This window comes from Diadema antillarum, unplaced genomic scaffold (genome assembly GCF_040938485.1).
Source record: "Diadema antillarum isolate AM-2024a unplaced genomic scaffold, OU_Dant_1.0 seq00000338_RagTag, whole genome shotgun sequence".
NCBI lineage: Eukaryota > Metazoa > Echinodermata > Echinoidea > Diadematoida > Diadematidae > Diadema > Diadema antillarum.
This window is the reverse complement of record NW_027271351.1, coordinates 1,365,231-1,384,600: the sequence shown is the minus strand read 5'-3', so window position 1 is coordinate 1,384,600 and position 19,370 is coordinate 1,365,231. Positions and strand designations below refer to the sequence as shown.

At 38.1% G+C, this 19,370-nt stretch overlaps 1 protein-coding gene across 4 annotated transcripts in view; it reads right to left on the bottom strand.

Annotated features, from left to right (window-relative positions):
* Positions 1 to 17,153, bottom strand: part of LOC139730823 (CDC42 small effector protein 2-like) — a 37,978-nt gene extending 20,825 nt beyond the window's left edge. For 3 of the 4 annotated variants that reach the window (XM_071641696.1, XM_071641693.1, XM_071641695.1), the window contains exon 1: positions 17,030 to 17,153. The gene's annotated coding sequence lies outside the window, so the exon portion shown is untranslated. Of the gene's footprint in view, positions 1 to 8,592; positions 9,091 to 17,029 lie in introns of those variants that run through there. The other variant, XM_071641694.1, reaches the window with a different exon arrangement.
* Between the last annotated feature and the right edge of the window lie 2,217 nt (positions 17,154 to 19,370).

Genomic DNA, 19,370 nt, shown 5'->3' with positions numbered 1-19,370 from the left:
TTCAGTTTAATAACTTAATACTATTTTTAAAAAAAAGAATTCTATACTTCAGTTTTCTTGATTACATTTTTTTTTTTGTTAAGATGCAATACTTTTACAAACCAGCAACTACAAGGAGGAAATTGAAAGAATTACAGACTATCAGCTGAACTTGCAAATGACAAAAAATGATCCCTGTAAAAACCAGTCCGATCATTTTCTAATACCAACATGCACAATAGCACAAAAGGATTTTAAAGGTACAGGAGCTACTATGTACCAACCTTTGAAGAATAAATACAACCTTGACATCACAATACTGATAAACACGTAAAATCTTATTAAGGAAGGGGAAAAAAATCAAAATCTTTATCTAAAGCAAGAACATGGATCCCACCTAAATTTTCACCCCCCCCCCCCCCCCCAAAAAAAAAAGAAAAGAGAAAGATGTTCATTTACCACCACTTTCTCTCTTTGGAAGAAGAAAACAGTAGATACACCTTGTACTAAATGTGGTGTAAATATCTACGAGTTGGCAATCCTGCAGATAAAATGGCGATGCCTCCTAAATGAGCAATTAGCAATTTCTGCAGCTATTGTTGATGCCACAAGAGCCAAGTTTTTATTACTGTGAGGTCTAGGTTTAATCCTGCTGTCATGTGATAACTACTCAGCCATTGTTATAGGAGACAATGCCGACACTCGCTGGTCTGAAACAACGTCGTCACTTGCGATCTATTGACGGGGTCATGCTTCAAACAAGAGTTAGTGGGCAACTTTATTCCTTTAAATAATCAAAACAATGAATTTGCTACAAATACACATTCCTTTCTGAATGAAATTTTATTGTTTTTCATAGCAATTCTAGCAAAAATTTCCAGTATTTCTTATTTTCTACTTTCAAAACAACAACAAACCACTCTGGATTGAAAATGGATCAATGAATAACCTTTTTTTATTTCAGCTGCATAAACATTGATTAATAACTTAATATATTAACGATTTGATTAATAAGCTTTTCTTGCATGCTTATTCTAACCTAAGATTGTGACTTTGAGCCAAAATGTTTTCTTTCATGACATTGTGATATGACAACACTACATGGCAATATCTAGGGATATCTATGGTCTTCAGATTGTCGACTTGAAAATGATCACAGCGACTCAATCTTGGATGCTTCACATACAATGGTATGGGGAGAGAGTAACAGGAAGAAGATTCACAGATCACAGGCATCATGTTGGACATTTTCCTCACAGCCTTGCAGCTATAACCTGTGCAGACAAGCTTCAAGTTTAGAACTGTAGCTCCCTGATTCACGAGTGAACTTTACTCGCAGAGTGTAACCTTTCGCCTCTAAATCTTCTACGCTGTGTACAAGACAACGGCACAATAGTACCGACAATAACCTTGTATTCAGCCAGACATCCCACAAACACAAAACTATGGTGAAGAAGTAACCTTGACTAAAGCCCCATCCTAGGAAAACTACTGTACACAGATCAATTTATTGATCATACCAGCCCCCTTTATCTCTCACACAAATTTCTTTTGAAAGACCGAACATCCAATTCTTTGTTGCAATATTCCCATACCCTTCATACACTGCATGTGGCAAGTTGTGCATTTAATGATGCATGTTACTTCCTGTCAGTTCCGCATCATGGTCCCAAGTTCAACGGTCAGCTATATTCACGACGTGAGCAAATAAAGCTGGTACGCTGAGTACTGGTATATTGTACAAGTTAGGCCTGGCTTTCTTTGGAAAAGGAAGTACAGACGCACTGTAGGTGCACAAGTCAAAAGCATAAAGGCAATTCATCAGATTCATAGCACAAATTATACAAACAATTTCCCAGATCACATCTTTTTATTATTATCATTTATGACGCAGGTATAATACAATGCAGACAATTCACACCAGTGAGAAACCTACTTTGAATGAAAGCTGTGACGTAGAAACCAACAGCTGAGTGAATCTCTGGGCAAAAGTAGACTAGGAAGAACTTGGGACTATTTGAAAGTGACAAAGGTCACAGGAACATCTGTGTAATGCAATACAGCCACTGCAGTAGCATGATGGTACTAAATGTCACCTGCTGTGCCTCTGATAATTTTTACCATAAAATCAAGAATTTTATTTTCTGTAAAATGAAGTGAAAACACAAACACATTTTCTGCATTATTTTGCGAAAGACAATCATGTCTGTGCACATCTACAGAGTCACGGGTAGTCGAATAACATCATGAATATATTTAATAAACACTGAACTTCTATAGAAGACAGGTCTGTAGTAAAGTTCTGCAGAGATTGTTAAGTGGCCAATCTCTACGTACTCTAATTATGCTTACGGCTACTATGAACAGGTGGCATATCAAGGACCGAGGCCAATTGTGGAAACTGCGTTGACATTTTCTTTTTGTAGTCATGTACTTGGGCATTTTCATGCCTGAATTCATGGGCAAACACAATCCAATGTACAAACTGGCCACAGAAACAGCACCAGATTGACCACATACAAGGACTCAACCATGTGTCTGCATCTCTAGTGGGAAATATCCCTTTAAAAAATGTTGCTCAGCAGAAAAGCTTGGCAGTGAGTTGGCTCAGTCGGTAGCGCGTCTGCCTCACGATCACGCGGCCCAGGTTCGAACCCAAGTCTGGACTGAGCAATGTTGTGTGTAAGCATACCGTCCCCTCTAGCAAGAGGCAAAACACTCTGTCCCTCGGATAGGACATAAAATGGAGGTCCCGTGTATGAGAGAGAGTAACAACTCATGCACGTAAAAGATCCCACTTTATTCACTCATCGCAAGGAGCAGGGTGTTTAACCCGGTGAAGTGGTCCCACCTCACATCCAACTGGACCCCATGGAAGACCAGCTTAATGTAGCTGAATATGGGCTATCCAGCCATCTTCTTAGATGGAAAATGAACAAACAAAATACAAACAAACAAAGCTTGATACATCTTCAAAACGAGGTTCAGACAGACTTTTGGTCATCTCTCAAAACTGTCACCGACTGAAATCTGGGTGCCATCTAGCTTCTCAGCACAGGGAATCACTGATTCTCTGTGGGCTCATTCAAACGAGCCTTTTAGAATTGTGGCAACAGAAAAAGTACGGTTTGTATGACCATAGACCTAGGTCCATGGTATGACAAATTTGGGGGGCATTTTCTCAGAGACTCCAACCCCAAGTTCCTTCTGATCTGGAGATTCTCCTGCCTGAAACCCCTAGCAAACGGGAGACTCCAACTTGATGTGCGTGAAGCGCACACACGAACGCGAAGTCCCTTGCAGTCTATGGTTCTAGATGCTCTCTTGTGCTATCTGAGGCTTATTTTTCAACATACAATGAAATCAAGTAAGAAATCATTTTAAGCGGGAGAAATTAAATCTCAAGCGGGAGAACGGGAGATTCTGCGAAAATGGGCTTTCGGCGGGAGATCTCCCGTTGAAAGCGTGAGAGTTGGAGTCTCTGTTTTCTACACTGTATGCAACTGGGTCAACAGCCACCAAAAACATCGTCCATAAAAATTGACAAGTGGAGTTTGAACTTTCCAACGAAGCAATTTTCTGCTCCAATACAAAAGGAATGCTCTAACATCATGATTTGCAATGTCTTGACAGTATTTCCCTATGATAACGAGCCTTGCACAATACTTTCTCTATGAGAATCACAACACACACAGTTGGCACCAGATCTCGCCTTTTTCATTAACGCTAAACTGCCAACGTGTCCTGCGGCCATCCCAGAAGACAATGACGCTGGGGGAAACCAAAACAGCAATTTGGCGGGAGCTGCGTTATTACCAAAGACATCTAGAAGTGAAAGTGCAAGCAGAAGGCAACGACAAGATGTAGAAAGCAGCTCAGCGAGGGCGCTTCAGTGCTCTAGAATATACTTGTCTAGGCGTGTTTATAATACCTGTGACTAGCTTTCCTGGGTGGGATCACATGATTAACTTTCACAAGGTTGCAACAGAATTAAACCATGATAATGATGATGATATTAAAAATGATGATAATGATGATGATTCATTATCGTCAATCATAATCATAATCATATTCATAATAACTAGAAAAGCAGTCACAGAGCGCAAACCCCCACCAAGCAGCTCATTTCCACCCATTTCCCAAGAATGAAGAAGCCTATTCTGTTGTCTCAAATGTCTACCTAATCAGCAGTTTACTGCACACTGTGCCTCTAGCATGTACTCATTGCACGCGTACATGCACACCTCAAATATGTGTTGCTGAACTATCTCGTTTGTCAATTTGCCAATTGATGTTAATCCTTCACAAACAGTATCATTGATCTATGCATACATTGTAGATCTGTTTCTTGTGTCGTCATCAACTTTTCCTGTAAGTATCATCCAAATCCGTTCACAACTTTTTGAGTTATTTTGCGAACAAACAGACAAACAAACAAATAAACCACTGCTAACAAAAACATAAGGTCCATCCTCCTTGGTGGAAGAATAATTACAATAACGATAATGAGAAGGAAACTAGAGGACAAAGAATTTTTACGAAAGTATTCTGACTAGGATCATTTTCTGTGAATAGTCACGTGGTACAATTCTAGTGCATAGAAAATGTGCCATCCTGTACGTCAAAACGGTACCATTCCCTGTCAATGAAATGCCATATAATGGTTTATTACATCAGAGAATAAAAATTCCCATGCTGCACCAAGCAAGCAATGTATAAATCACATAGAATTGGAGGCATTATATGAATTACCAACACACTTTCAGCACACAATGTACTGTAGTTCTGCTCTCACATCATCCTGCATAAAATATTGTGGAATACAGTCAAATAGTACCTACACTGTACAATGTAGCTGACACATGAAAGTATTTCTGATAGAAGCAACACAGCTGTATTTGTCTAATTCAAAAATTCAGTCAGTTTCATTGACTGTATTATCCCCCATTTTTGTCGGACAATAAAGAAATTGCTAGGCAACCAGCAAGAATAAATACTCTGTGCCAAAACAGGATAGCACACAGGGGTGCTTCTACTCTTTGGCAGTATATTATTAAGGGGCTAGTATTTGATTTGATTTTGAGCCCTTTTGACACATTGTTACCCCGTACTCCCACATAGTCATCGCAAGGTAGGAGCCCTGTGTTTACAAGCCAACTGTTAGTGGTGTTTCAAAGGCTCATTGATGCCCACCAGAATCAAAAGAGCTTCATGCATTCAAAGTTTTATAAAAACCCTTCTCCCAATCGTGCACTGAAAATGTGTCTCACTTTGAATCAAAATCAGCAGTAGCTGGCCTACATTGGCCGACTACATGATGATAGATTGATTAAAAAAAAAAATCTCTGAGACTAGATTTGACTTGAAACCCCTTTGAATACCTACATACAATGTACAAATGACACCAATTTCATGCAAAAATTTGTAGGTACACCCGATGTAACTTTTATTTGTGTTGGTAGCTTCACATTACATTTTCTGCAGGTGCGGCATCACAAGTCATTATAATAGACTTTTTGCTGGTAATTGCTAGGGATCTGCATTTTTACCAACAACATTAAAGGAAATTTGGTTGGTTTCTGTCAAAGTGTATAACATCCTTTTCTAAATTTTGGAATCAGGACTTTAATCTGCTGTTTTGTATGACTGAGCATTAACTCAATTTGATATGCATAAATAAGTCATGCTCTACAAAGCATGATGGAGAATACCAAACATTCTCAGCATGCCAAATTATCCATTATCCCTGCCTCCACACTCTGAGAATAGATCAACCCTGTTTGTTTGACAGATGTGTACAGATCATTGTCTGTTCACATCATATTTCACTATAATTATATTGGTGATCATAAAAATAAAAAACAACAAAGATAAAATTGTATGCACGCAGCAAAGATCCTATGACTCACCACTGTACAATGACATTGCGATGTAACACCAACAATTGTACAATGTATATGTGCTGTATGCTGCATGAATTCACTCAACAATAAAAAATAGAACGATACAAAAAAAAAATAACACATAGGCAGATTAGGAATCAGTGTACAAAGGGAAATATCTACTCAGTAGGCACATTACCATGATTTCAAATATTTTTGTCAATAGCTACAGACAGAATAGTACATCTTTTGCAATATGAGAGAGAGCATCCCTTTCGTACAAAATGCTTCCTCGATAGGAAGCAGTCATGACCTGAGAAAGAGTTGAATTGCTTTGGTCTACCTGTAAGCAAAATTAGATAATTCACAACCCCAAACAAAATGAAGAAACAAACCAATAAATAAGCAGGGAAGAATAATTCACAAGTAAACTTTCATGATCTTGTAAGCTTGTGTGGAATGAAAATTGTAAAACTTTTTTCCCCTTTTTAACTGTAAGGTTTCTTAGGCGATAAATATGAAAGCATTTCATGATTTCTTTATAAATTTTTCTGAATGTTTGAATGCTTGTATCTTCAAGTTGCTTTGGGGAGTTACGATCAATCTGTACATTTCATGTCACATTTTGCCGATGAAAGGTATGACTGTACAATTACACCATTAATCTTCAATTTACTGAAGCACAGTAGCTGCACATTATAATTTCTATACTACATTTCACTGCAAAAAATATTGGAAAAGTGAAAGCTATATAATTCAACCTGATGAGTACCAGTCAATTTCCTTTCACAAGGGATAAGTGCAGTATACACCACCTAGTCCTGAAGTGAAAGGCTTATTACATGTCATCAATGATGCTCTGAACTGAGGCATGTTGACATCACAGGAAAGCTCTATGCTTGCCCGTCACACATATATCCACCCTCCCCCCATGCTGTCTTTGAGGACAGCCCTTCATCATCATCATCATCAACAAGAGAATGCGGTTATTCAAAGTTCTGGCAGCAGGTGACGGACACGGGGCGTGTCACCGGCTTTCAGCGTGTCGCAATCACGTCCGAGTCTGTAGAAGTCGGGTTGGATGATCAGTAAGCCCTATTGATATGAATACTCCCGAGTGATCAAGTGAAGGCACCTGTCTGGCTTGCAGCTATCACCTTCAAGGTCTTGTACCTGATCTATCACTGCCTCATAACAGGTGGAATCCCCTGGACTGGACAATCCTATTGGAGTTCTTCCGAGCCATCAGCACCTAATTATCCCTCTCACAATCCCCCGCCTCAAAATCTCTCATGTAAATTAAACATCAGAGAACAAACAAGTTGTCTTGGTAATGACAGAGAGGTTACAGGTCAACCATTCCTTAAAAAAAAAGACAAAACAAAACTTGCTCAGGAAGTTTTCAACCAAAAATAGACAATAACAATACCTTACACATATCAAGGTATATCTCCCTATTGTCAAATTGTATGCAAACCCATTGGACTTTGTACATAGGCCTACACTGTAAACACCCATCTGAGGTGCAAAACTAAGACGTGATACTGGCATTGTGAGCCTGTCTGATACATTCATATATATATTTTACAAATTGATTTAAAAAATGGTTTGTTCTCCCCCCCCCCCCCCCCATCCCAGTTTATCAACCTCTATAGTAGTATAAATCACAAAGGTTTACACTTAGTTTAAATGGATTATGCAAATTTTGAATATGTACTGATTATTGTGCACCACATCACATACCATTACATTGACATCCCACGAATGTGCATGTGCAAGGTACATGTATACGCCTCCAACTTTCAAACTTGTTTAATTCTAATATTTTGTTGTCTAAAATCAAACCTTGCAGGTTTTTCAAAGTTAACCTCAAGAGCTCTAGCTAGATATAGTTCTATTACATAATCATACATGTACCACCACATCAGGGGAACACAGAAAGATACATGTATCACATACATTGTACACACATGTATCTTGCACATTTTTCATAATTCAAAACCATTTTTCATGGATTATGAGAAACAGTGCTTGCTCCCATCCCTTTAACCTGTTCTGTACAAACTTCTACAATCTAAATACACTCTGCACATTGTCCAGCAGGCTTCTGTCTATAGGACTGGGGATATGATATGATTTATAATATATATCACTATTGCATTGAAAATTTGTGTGGTAATGTCTATTCCGACGTCTGAAGCATAATACTTTTAATGCATAACTTTCCCCCATGTTGCATTGTCACAGTTTACATGTATGACTGTTCAACCTTGGATCTGCAACAAATCTCTAAGTGTCTAGAATGTCGTGCATCATTTTGGCCCCTGAATTTATAATTAACTTTCAAGTGTACATTTCTTCTTCCACCATTTAATTCTTTATAATCTAAATTCAATAAGGTACTAAATCAAAAAGTGCCACAGGACCAACTGGCAGAACTCTGAAACATTCTTTAATATCAAGTCCCACCATGACCATCAAATGACCAGTTGATCCTTTCCAAAGCATACTGTATAAAAGAAGGAACCAAACTATGGTCGAGAAAGCAAATAAAGAGGCCTACAATGTAAATAGCCATTATGAAGCTATCAGATTTATCTGTGACATATAGATTACAATAAAGTATACTTGACTGATATTCATATTCATTCACATTGAATGACTCTCAAATTTGTAACAACATCTATGTCATCCATACATTAACTCTGGCTAGCACCGCACTATTTCCTACCTTCTATGCAGCCACGCGTGCACCGTCCCCGACTTATGTAATTCCAAAGTGAGTCTCCCACGCCCAATCCAAATGCCCTTCCTCCTAGTCAAGTTTAAGCAGAGGCTGTTACTCTGCAATTCATTCTCAATACATGTACTGTATCCCCTTGCGGCAAAGCACTTTCAAACGTACAGGTTTGACGGCAAAAGGGCTGATGTACTGAAATGTACAGGGAGGAAGTGACTCTCTGCCGTCAAAGCGGTTCCACAAGCTGATATCTCCACTGCAGGCTATGTAGGAGTACTTCAGGAAGCGCTAAGAGACACAGAGGTCGGAAAAGTAATTCCACCCACGGTAGGCTCTCTGGTGGATGGTACACAAATCTACTATATATGCTGGTTAGCAGTATACCTCCTCAACACGTAAGTGTAAGAGCTGATGTCGTAACTCTGCGGCTAATGATCCAGTGGTTACTGACAGCATATAAGTTTGAGTCCATCCTCAAAAAACATTCCATGTAGGAAAGTATTGATACATGTAATAAAGCCACATGTACATGTGTACACTATTTATAAGTCACTCTCGAGACAGGATTTGAAAGAGAGAGGAGATGTCGTATTTGCCAAAAAAAGGAACAGGCGTTCAGACCTGATTGTAATCACCCTCACCAACGACGCAAACGTCTGCTCCTGTGCGAGTTCCAGGAGTTTTGTGGCAGCACTGCCGAGTTTAGTAATGGGCATGTCCTGTTATTGGCTGCTTCTAGCGGACGGTCGCCACGCTACTCCCGGTGACTCACCAGAGGACCTCAGGCAGCGTTTAGCTTCCCACTCCCCCCACACGATACACCTTGCATAGTCATTTCCTTGTTTTCCAATACCAGGGCAATCAGTCGCAGTTTCGCACATCACCAAGACGTGTAATAACTAGTCATGAGATGATGTGAGGTCTAAATTTGGCCAGAAGCTTCAGAAACAAATGTTACCAAAGAGCTGACTTTTGCAACAGGGTTGTACCTTTTAAATACTCACATGCACTTTAAAATGCCTTTCATGATTTACTCTGCATCTATACAGTATTATGTTCTACAGAGAGTCATTCTGCTTTATTATATTTTATTTAATTCTCATTTCATCTATTTCATATAATTTATTAAATGAAGATAATATATCATTATAACAGAACTACTAAAACTGAATACTCTTCTATCAAGACAACAACTGATGAGTAGAAGAACAAGAGTCCCTTGTAAGTGACACATGATTGACAAGACACATGTTGTGATAAGAAATTGAAAGTAGGCCAATCAGACATTTATTAACCATAAAAAGCTTCACTGTATTTGATTGGATCAAACACATTGGATTCACTCATCAGTCTATCCAATGTATGTACTGCTTTAGAGTCAAGGACCCAATGCTAATCATGGAGTTGGCTGAATCAAATCTGTCATACACCACAAAGTGAGTCACAGACAATAATGAATATTCCCCAATGTCTGTAAAAAAAGAATTTACAAACAGGAAAAGTTAGATAATGGTGCAATCAACTCGGAAATTTGGAGCAACACAGACTTGAGAAAGATGATATTGTGATGAAATAACTGGGCAACTTGATTCTAATCTGGCATAAAACGCACTCTATATAGACAACTTATAATGGACAAGAGTCAAACTTATAAATGTACAGTTTACCGTTGGGAGCAGTGATTTCAAAAATGTTCTGAGTTATCACATTTGATGCATTTGTGTTGGTCAGTTGTATCACAAGACATCCTACCATATAAGCCTAAAAAATTTGCAATAAAACCTAAAATATAGGGATATATCGCTATTTACGGTTTAGTCTAGAAACGCTTTTATTATAATTATTGTTCACATTTTGTACATTTAACAATACTTAACATTGATGATGATCCTGATAAAGATTTTTACATTGGTTGTTTTCATTCCTAACTCACATTTTGGAACTATTTTGAAGCACTAAAGTAAGGCTTTTGCTTCATCTGCAACTGGTAAATAATGCCTTTAATGTTAAAGTACATTGTACTATAATGTCTTTGAAAAATTTAAAAACACCAATGAAGATGAGTTTATTGTTATCCAGAGATCTAACTAATCATCGTTTTGAGCATGAAATGTCTTCGAACAGTAGCAGTTATGAATGTTGGTCTATTCTGATGTCAAAACATAACGGATCCTGTCTTTTTGCACATCGTACATGTAAACAAGAGTTGATCTAATTTCCTCATACCTCACAAGCGGGGGGTCTTGTCTTTTTTTGCTAAACAAATATATCCCAAACCAGAATCATCACGACTAAAATCAGGTGCGCAATGTTGCACATAATACAAGTTACATGCTTTCATGTCTGACCATGAACACACAAGCTCTAAGGCTAGACAGGAGGACATTGCTGGACATGGTGCTCTCACACTCGATTGGAGGATTAAGCATACAGGGCTGTCCATACTCTCCCCCACCCCCCCCCCCCCACCCCAATGCAAAGGACAGACTGTCGAAGACATGGATTCATGATAAATGCATTGTCAAATGACCGTCTTGTCTCCCAGCTTTATTCAAACGCCCAAGGATATCCTTGGCCGATAGCTGTGTTTTGACGCATGTTCGTGCAATAATACACATTTCAAAACACTTCGTGAAGACAGAAGCATGTACTGACACACAGACACGCACACAAATGTCAGCAAACATACAATGCACAATGATGCCACGTTTGGTCTCCTTGCAGTACCCTTTGAACACAATAGCCAATGAAATCTTTCATTTTTGTTTTGTTTTGTGCGTGTTATACAATTTGAGCGCCCTCTCGTGTTAAGAAAGATGTAATGACAAGAGTTTCCAAAACTGGGCCCTGTTGCATAAAACCCTTACCGCTGGACTTACCGCTCCTTTCTAGCGGTAAGTCTTCAAATTAGCGGTAAATTTTATAATCCTTGATGCTGATTGGCTGTGACGCCTAATTTTGACGGTAGTTACACGTTTGTACCATTGAAATTCAATGGTAAGTTTTATGCAACGGGCCACTGGAGTCACTTGCCCAGATGGTTTATGTAATGCATGGTGGTATTTTGCAAAACAGCAAGCATACCCCAGGTAGCAACTTCTGATGTGCGGAGCAAATCTGCAATACTAAGTTGACTACTTCTTGATGGCGTCACGATCTTTGGGTTTGAATTACAGTGTACTTAGGGTAAGTTGTTGTTCAGCATTCTTTATTATATCAATAAACAATGTAACATAAAAGGCCTAGGTTGTCTCCTGGATTGAACAGGAGGCACAAGGCAAAGACAAGGACAATACAGAAAAACATGTAAATACATCATACATTGTAAAAAAAAACACACTCAATTACAGTTACACTGTACGTATTCACAAACAATAGAAATTATTGTACCTAACCTACGTCTTCTTTGTGGTACACTGTACATCTGACTTGCCCGACAAAAAACAAACAAACAAACAAACAAACAAACAAACAAAACAACCAAAACAAAAGACATCAAAAAGAAAGAAAGAAAATGTGGTTATCCTCACAGAGTCTACATACAAATCTAAGTAACCCCCCCCCCCCAATAAAAGAAAGAAAAAGGTTAGATGTTCATGTGCATATCATATAGTGCATATACTGTATATAGGGCATGTCATTCACTAAAAAAGCTCACTCTGCAATTTATTGCTATTAACACATAATGTGAGGTCAGATGACATGTATTCATATTGTATAACAGTTCACAAGTGACACTTATAAAAAAAAATCCATTCCCCCAAACTTGCTTTAGGTTTAAAGGCATTATTTATCATTTACAGATGAACCAAAAACCCAGCTTTAGTGCTTCAAAATAGTTCTAAAATGTGAGTTAGGGATAGAAACAACCAATGTAAACATTTGAACTCTCAGTCAGTATAATCAATGGTAAATATTATATATGAAATGTGAACAATAGTTATAATAAAAATGTTTCTAGACTAAACTGTCTACAATTTATGGTTTAGTGGGAAAATAGTGATATCTCCTTTGATATATTTTAGGCTTTATTGCAAAATTTTTGTATGGTAGGATGTTTTGTGATACAACTGACCTACACATATGCATCATATTGTGATATCTCGAACATTTTTTAGATCACTGCTCCCAATGGCAAGTTAGTTTATTGTTTAAAAAAGCAGTTGTACATGTAGCTACAAGAAGATGTTTGTCCCACAGTCCCTAGACAATCAACACTACAAACTTAGTTTCCCACTAAACCATAACTGTAGACTGTTTATAACATCAAAGGCAATATCTTATCTTTTTTAAAAAGAAAAAAAGATACTGTACTCAAGAAAATTTTGGACAAAACCACTCCACAGGTACTCCCACCATGAAATGTAACCTTTGTACTATCATTTTTAAAACATATGACCTGTACATGTAGGTACAAAAACTTACTGGTACCAAGTACCATCAAGAGTTCTGCCTTTTATTTGTTTGCTCTTTGGCAATGATTCAGGTTTATTGAATTACATCTATAAATGAGTAGAGACAAGTGCAGTAGAATGGAAAACCAAATAAAGAACCTGACAAATTTTATGGGAAATATTTTTCATATTCCAGATATCTTCCCTGAAATCATGATAACAGTGCTCAGTTACAAAAAAAAAAAGAAGAAGAAGAAATTAATACAAATAAGATAGAATTAAAAGAAATCACTGTATGATTTTTCTCTCCTTTCAGATCATACTGGACACAAGTGAACCTCCGCCCAGCAGCTGATTTCCATCCATACACACATGCTGAAAATCGTCCAATTTCCCAGTTAAGAAGCCTTTTGTTTACGTCATCAGCTTCCAGCTGCGTGGTAGAAAGTACCTCACCCAAGCACAGCATGCACATTAGTATGCAAACCTCAAATACGCGCAACTCGAACTCCCAAGTTCATTGACCCTATCTGCAAAAAGATCAAAGATCCTTTAAAAAATCCATAATAATTCCCAGATTACTACCAAAATTTAATCATCTGTTCCTTGTGTCATTATCAAATTTTCCTGCAAGTTTCATCCCAATCCATCCACAACTTAGAGTTATTCTGCACACAGACAAACAAACAAACAAACAAAGGCCAAACAAAACATACAATATTGTACTCCTTCCTTGGCAGAGGTACACTGTACACTGTAACAAAAGGTTAACCCGTTGAGGACGGACTGATTTTGCTACAACACGCATTTCCCATAGACACCTGCCCGAGTATACTCGGGACTCGTCCTCAACGGGTTAATATCTGAACTTCCTAGCAAAATGGCAAACAAAGTACAAGCATGAGAAAAAGAGATGAATGTGTAATGCCTGCTCCATTTAATAAATGTCAGAGATCAATTTAACATGGTATCTTCTTATTTTTTCATGGGGGAGGGGGGCATAACTATCTGGTGGCAAATAGGCATGAATATGACAACATACAGGATTAATATTAAAGTTTAAAACCTATCCCCCAGCATTCCCACGGATTCCCATTGATCAGTTACTAGCCATCCCCTTTAAGGGCAGATTCTGAACGAGTAGTCTCTAAGCTTTAAAATAATGTATAGTTCATTTGATAACATGTACCTGGTACTCAAAATGCACTCTTTGGTGAAGTTACTTGGGTTTGTAGTAATGTCTATACAATGTACATGTATGATTTTTGACATTTACATTACTGGTAAATGAATCTTAGACATATACTTTGATATATCATTTATCTGTTGTTCATAGGCCCATAGACTTCATACTAAACACACAAAATTTGCATTACCGGTACATCAATATTTGAAATTGGTATAAATTTATAAATCAGTAAATTGTGTTTTTATTGATATGACTGGTCACAAACAAACACAAAAGCTACATTGTACACACAGTGTGCTTAATATTTCGTCACGGAAATAGTCTTGGAACATTGTACCTGAGTACTAAAAGGGACTGTACAGTACTGGTTGAGGTGGGGATTCGTGTTTTGAACATTGCTAAGTGAGATAGTGGAAAGCCTCTAATGAAATTATGAAGAGCATGTAATTTTTAGAAGGATTCATCATCTATTTGATGAAAATTGGTTTTCAAATGGCTGAGATATCCAAAAAAGTGCTAATATAATAAAAGGCGACATGCCACAACTTTATTAGGATCTCTTTGTTTCACCTTGTTTTTGGATATCTCAGCCATTTTAAAACCGATTTTCATCGAATAAACTTTTGATACCCCTTAGAACTGCATGCTCTTTCACATCTCATAGAGTGGTTTCTGAATATCTCGCAAAACGTTAAAAGCTAAATCCTCACCTCGACCAGAACTGTACACATCCTTTAAGAATCATTTGAAGGAGGAATTTTGTAAAACACCTTAGCTAGATGACTAAGAGTATAGCTACAGATTGGGTTAGAGGGTGTTTACTTAGTATCATCCTGTCATTGTTTGTGATAAGATGTCCCTGCAGTTATCTGGGCAATCGGGTAGCCATGGCAAGAAATGCTATCTGGGTTCAGGAATACCATTGACCTTGACCCCCCCCCCCCCCACACACCCACACACACATACAGTGTACACACACACACAGAGTACCTGGGTATATAGTGACTACAATCATGCACTTAAAGGGTCTATTATCTGTAAGCAATATTACCATAATCAAACAGTACATGTGAATTTGAGTACCCATCAGACCGCGTGTTTGATAATAATTATGTGTTCCAGCACTGTGTGCACACAATCTGTCTGTTACTGTCTACTTACATGTAGCTACAATTGTACCAATATTTTTCTTTTCCTCCAAATTTTTCTTTTAAATTTCGATTTTATTTGTTGCTTTACATTTTGTACATTCCACTTGCATGTTTGAATAAACAAAATGAATACAAAACATAACATCTCCTGTCAAGGAATACATGTAAATCATTTTACTTGAATGTTCAAGCAAACACATGTACAGATATTCACCAAAAAAAATGAAATACAGGCAGCCACCACATGCACACAGACACAAAATTGTCTGTATACACACACACACACACACACACACACGCCTCGCTTGCGCAGGTTGATTTGCAAGAATTGCAGCGATGGCGGATGATTACATGATTGGGGTTGTGGCTAGCTGGCAATCTTCTGCGATGCGACATTGTATCACTAAGACATTGCACAGTGTTAGGCAGGCTTGAAATCATTACATGAATGTAAAATACAATGGCATGTGAAGCCAGCTAGATGATACTGCAACGGAGAGCTACAGCACACAACATTACTCAGTGTTGTGTTGAAACTCGTCGCAAGCTATCTCTAGTCAAAATCGCAGTATGAGGCGGGCTTTAGAGACCTTACTTGTCAAATGGCGTTCCATACAACAAGAGAAGCTTGCCAACTGCTCAGTGCATGGTGGTTCATGGGACATCACCTCGGTAATGGTATACATGGACATGGTACTGTATGTACACAGATTGAGGTACAGATTATTATACATATTGCAGGCCCCTAAAGTGCGAGATTGCCATAAAAATAAATACCACCTAGTACTGTGTAGTACTAGTATAGCAAAATTCACTACAAAGTAGTAGTCATGTGTACTACTTGTTAGAGTTTAGTAGCATACTACTTAACCTAACGTTCTCAGGTCCACACCTAGCTAGATTTTGAGCCAAGAATATCAACAAGTTTCATCAATCATGACATAGGGCCTACTTGACTTGACCATGTTGACCGAAAGATCAGTCTGTACGTCTGTATCTTGTCGCCGGGGAAATGCTCCATGCCGCCATGGAGACTACATCTCGTCTGGCCTCACGGTAACCGCAGCAGCGACCCCAATACGTACCGTAAAACTAAAAAAAGGGTACAGCGCCCCGTGCCGGGTTAGCCTCACGGAATCTCTTTCTAAAAACCGTCGACGGAAAAGAGCCATAAAAGGTTTTTTTTAAATTATGAAAGACTCCTCCCCTCCGGACAGACGGATTTTTCTGTCTAACTGTTAACCGTTAACTCTAATAAATGATCGAATTGCCAATATTTTGGATATGTCTTTCAACAGAATCTTCAGCCCTGAACTGTATCAATTGAATAGAGACATAGTCATAGCTATAGTCTATCGACACGACATGATTACTGACTTCTAGCCCAGAGTCTGCAGGGATAGATAGTTTCGAAAGTTGGCTTTGCCTAGCAAGCCCTTAGGAATCTATTCTGTGTAGGGCTACATAGGCACTGTTGAGCTGAGTTTACAAGCTAACGTTTTTCTATGCTCTTGTAAACCGCACAGTAAGGCAATGGCAATACCAAGTAACGTGTAAACGATGGGTCATTTCAAACTTCTTTTTCAAGAAACAACGTCTGGCAACAGTGGTAACAATATTCCAATTCCATCTTATTCGTAGATATAATGCAATGTAAAGTGCGGGTACACAAATGATATGAATTGAAATATTACCTTAATCCAGAAGAAAGTGATACTGTTATTCAAGTTCACGCCTCAGACTTTCAAATTCTCGGTTTCCTTCCTTGCGTGTGAAGCGGGATTCCGAACAACTGGCTCGGTATGCATACATACGACGGAGACGTTCAATCCCGGAAGTATTTTTAGCTGTATGATTACAACGCACTGCTGGAGCAAGCTGTGTACGGTGGTGGTGGACCAGTGAGCTCGGTTTGCTATGTACTGTACTGAAAAACGTACGCACGTCCGTTTGTGTGTGCTGAGCTGCTGCTCCTGCTGACGCGCGGGCTGCGCAGTGCTGAACCCCTTTTTGTGCGCAATTTATTTTACTACCACACAGTAGTATACAGTATAGTAGGTGTGTACTGGTCTGTATACAAATTTACAATGCCGTCCTACTTTGACAAAATTAATAAATGAATGAATAAATAGATGAATGAATTAATGGATTAATGAGTGAGTGAATGAATGAATAAATAAATAAATAAACAGATCAATAAATGAACGAATGAATCAACCAAGAATCAATCAATCATTTAATTAATTAATTAATTGATTAATCAATCAATCAATCAGTTAATCAATCGAGCGAGCAATCTATCGATGAACCACAATAGATCAAATAATTCTATAATTCTATTGGCCCTCTACAAGTTTTCAACTTACTGGGCGTCATCGTAGGTAATTCAGGTAATTCATAAAAATACAAACAAAGGACTATAAAACTAAATTAAGGAAATAATGAATCATTTCAAATCGAAGTCATCAATTTTCTTTTTTCAACTGGACTGACCTTGTTCTCCATGAATGGCAAGTCGTGAGGATATCTTAAAGATATGCATGATCCTGTTGCACTGATATAATGAATGCATGTAAAAACGACAGCTCGGAGATTTGCTTCTTCGTAGAATATTATAAATAAACGAGCTTTTAAAGAAAACTTCCAAGACAACTTACGCCTATTTTCCACAACATTTTTCCCCCATATCGTAACAAGTTGTTCACATGCTGCAGAATGCAAGTATGTCTTCACACAAAACTACTTCCACTAATAACATCAGAACAGATGAATTGCTGTAGAATGCTGTAGATTTTCATGTAGTGAGCTTTACTTGTATAGATCTGCAGCGACGCTAATGTTCACGACGGCTGTCTCGCGCTTGCGCAGAACGCATTTTTATTTACTTGTTTTGTTTTGTTTTTGTTTTGCTGTTGTTGTTATTTTTTGTTTCGTTTTGTTTTGTTTCGTTTTTGGCTAATAGCGGCGTCTCGGTGTTCGCGTCGGTGATCCAAAGCTCCAACGCTCCAAAGTTGAATACTGCGACATAAAATTGAAAAAAAGTGTCGAAGGCTCAGCTCCAATCAAGTTTTATCAGGGTGCAGAGATCGTCCCTAATAGCGAGCGTCAAAAGGTGTCCACACACTATACAGCTGATGAAACAGGTGCGATAATTAACCCCTTTTGTCCTGCCTTGTCTAAACGGAAGTAGTTAATCTCCTTCTTTCTTTCTTTTTCCTTTCTCCTCCTTTTCTGTACCATAGAACATTGTATAAGAAGTCACTCTGTGTATACCACGGATACGTCAAATTAATCTACGAGTATATTGGCTAAAGGGTTGCTGTTTATTATAGCCCTTTTGCATGCTTAACATTTTGCTTCATTAGTTAAATCAGGAGGTCTACTAAACGTTGAGCTTAAAGAGATGGTACAGTATTGGTGCAGATGAGAATTGGGCTTTTAAATTTTTTTGCGAGATACCAAAAAAACATTTATGAAATAGTACGAAGTTTATTTGATGAAAATCGGGTTTGGAATGACTGAAACATCCAAAAACAAAGTAAAACAAAGCAATCGTAAATAAAAGGTGGGTCCCACACTTTATTAGAATCGCTCCGTTTTGGATATCTATCTCAGCCCTTTCAAAACCAATTTTCATCAAATAAACATTGAATTCCTTAATGGAATTTACATGCTCTTTCATATTTCATAAGAGGTTTCTCATTATCTCACCAAAAATGTTACAAACCTGAAATTAGGTCTCAACCAAAACTGTACGATCCCTTTAATGTTTTTGTCTGAAGAAAATTATACATTCTTTGCGATGGCACTGAAATTTATTTCGCGGAATGTGCATGTGTGATGATGGCAAGACATAAGATAACGAATAAAAAATAAGAAAGCATGAAGGCAGGCGGAGCTCTGTGGACGATTGACAAAATGATATCATACTATGAGACGTCATTACATGTATAGAAATGTTAAAGCACGCATTTAAACAAAACGGCCAACCACAAAGCCACTAGAAAAAATGTTTATTATACTATAGGCCCTATA